Below are 2,861 nucleotides of genomic sequence, written 5' to 3' on the forward strand. Positions count from 1 at the left end.
CTGATGGAGGTCAGTATAGATGGACTAATAGACCAAGTCCCACACACCGCTAGAAGCCCAAATATTTTTTCAGAGCTAGATGCAGAAAAAAATTATTTTTAATTTGCAACCTGATGGAGGTCAGTATAGATGGACTAATAGACCAAGTCCCACACACTGCTAGAAGCCCAAATATTTTTTCAGAGCTAGATGCAGAAAAAAATTATTTTTAATTTGCAACCTGATGGAGGTCAGTATAGATGGACTAATAGACCAAGTCCCACACACCGCTAGAAGCCCAAATATTTTTTCAGAGCTAGATGCAGAAAAAAATTATATTCAATTTGCAACCTGCTGGACGTCAGTATAGAAGGACTAATAGAACAAGTCCCACACACTGCTAGAAGCCCAAATATTTTTTCAGAGCTAAATGAAGAAAAAAATTATTTTTAATTTGCAACCTGATGGAGGTCAGTATAGATGGACTAATAGACCAAGTCCCACACACTGCTAGAAGCCCAAATATTTTTTCAGAGCTAGATGCAGAAAAAAAATATTTTTAATTTGCAACCTGATGGAGGTCAGTATAGATGGACTAATAGACCAAGTCCCACACACCGCTAGAAGCCCAAATATTTTTTCAGAGCTAGATGCAGAAATTTTTTTTATTCAATTTGCAACCTGATGGAGGTCAGTATAGATGGACTAATGAACCAAGTCCCACACACTGCTAGAAGCCCAAATATTTTTTCAGAGCTAGATGCAGAAAAAAATTATTTTTAATTTGCAACCTGATGGAGGTCAGTATAGATGGACTAATAGACCAAGTCCCACACACCGCTAGAAGCCCAAATATTTTTTCAGAGCTAGATGCAGAAATTTTTTTTAATGAATTTGCAACCTGATGGAGGTCAGTATAGATGGACTAATAGACCAAGTCCCACACACTGCTAGAAGCCCAAATATTTTTTCAGAGCTAGATGCAGAAAAAAATTATTTTTAATTTGCAACCTGATGGAGGTCAGTATAGATGGACTAATAGACCAAGTCCCACACACTGCTAGAAGCCCAAATATTTTTTCAGAGCTAGATGCAGAAAAAAATTATTTTTAATTTGCAACCTGATGGAGGTCAGTATAGATGGACTAATAGAACAAGTCCCACACGCTGCTAGAAGCCCAAATATTTTTTCAGAGATAAATGAAGAAAAAAATTATTTTTAATTTGCAACCTGATGGAGGTCAGTATAGATGGACTAATAGACCAAGTCCCACACACTGCTAGAAGCCCAAATATTTTTTCAGAGCTAGATGCAGAAAAAAATTATTTTTAGTTTGCAACCTGATGGAGGTCAGTATAGATGGACTAATAGACCAAGTCCCACACACTGCTAGAAGCACAAATATTTTTTCAGAGCTAGATGCAGAAAAAAATTATATTCAGTTTGCAACCTGATGGAGGTCAGTATAGATGGACTAATAGAATGATGCTATGCCCAAAAGATTTTACTTCACTAGGTGCAGTAAAAAAATTGGTATTCTATACACAGGTGGTATATCTTGCAACACAGATAGGCTACTCCACTGACTAACACACTCTGCAATAGGCCAAAAAGGATTAGCTTTGCTAGATTCAGCCAAATGCTGTGAAAAAAACTTGCACAGCACTGGCACAGACCTGCCTGGCAAAAACTGATAGGAACTGATGTAACCTAGTCCTGAAAAGGACTCCAATTACAATTAGTCTTTACTCCCACAATCTATCTATTTAAGAGCACAGACCTGCCTGATAAAAGTCGTAGGAAATGCTGTAACCTAGTCCTTAAAAGGACTGCAATCACAACTATTCCCTACTCCCAAGCTATCTGTTTATTTGTGCGAAAATTGGCTTGAAATTAACAAGGTATAGCGCACACAGCAACAGCGGTGCCGTCTAACACGCAGCTGCAGCAGTGAGAAAATGGTGGCGACGGGGAAAATGGCTTGGTCTTATAGGGCAAGGACATGTGACATACACTGCCAATCACACATGCCCTTGCTTGTGTGAAAAAAAGCACTTCGCTCCGTGTGTGCGCTGCTGATAGGCTGACAGATTGCACCTCCCCACTGTAAATGCGGGAAAGAGAAAAAAAAATGGAGATCTTCATTGTTCCTGCAGAGATCCATCCCCTGCCCCTCCCCCCGCCCCGCTGTACACTCAAACTGTGTATTAACATTAATTTTCATCATTACTGAGAAAAAATCCAGTTATGATTTTGGTGCACGAACAGTTATCGAACATAACCTCGAACAGCCGAATTTTTCTCAAATTGTTCGTGTTCGCCGACCGGCTCGAACACCGCCCAAAACAGCTCGAATTTGAGATTGGCGAACAGTTCGAGTAGAACAACGCTCATCTCTAATCGAGACCTTGCTTTTTTTTTTACCTTTAAGTTGTCACGAGGAACTTCCTACTCTGTGTATATTATTGGATATGAATTGGTACAGTTTAATGGCAAACAGGACATACAGTATAAGTATGGGTCATCAGAAAGAAAAATATGTAAAACAAAAAGTAAGGATTGGATTTTTTGCTACTCTATGAGCACTTTTTTTTATCTCTATTTTCTCTATCAGCTTTTTTGAAGTTGGTGGAACGCCAGTGGGTGACACACGAGGCCAACCTTTAGCCAAAATAAGTCATATTTAATAGCTAGAAGATCCAAAGGTACTCTCTTGTTCAAAGGACAACCACAGAAGCAGCACATTCTTGAAATCTGAGTAGACAACCTGAACATGACTCCAAAGGAACCAGCAAAAAAGGGAACAAAACAAATTGATGCAAGAATCATGAAAATGATAATGAAGGCGAAAACACCAAGAGGCCGATTCATCAAGACGGGC

This window comes from Phyllobates terribilis, unplaced genomic scaffold (assembly GCF_046119375.1).
Source record: "Phyllobates terribilis strain yellow unplaced genomic scaffold, ASM4611937v1 Scaffold_7__3_contigs__length_470593459, whole genome shotgun sequence".
Lineage (NCBI taxonomy): Eukaryota > Metazoa > Chordata > Amphibia > Anura > Dendrobatidae > Phyllobates > Phyllobates terribilis.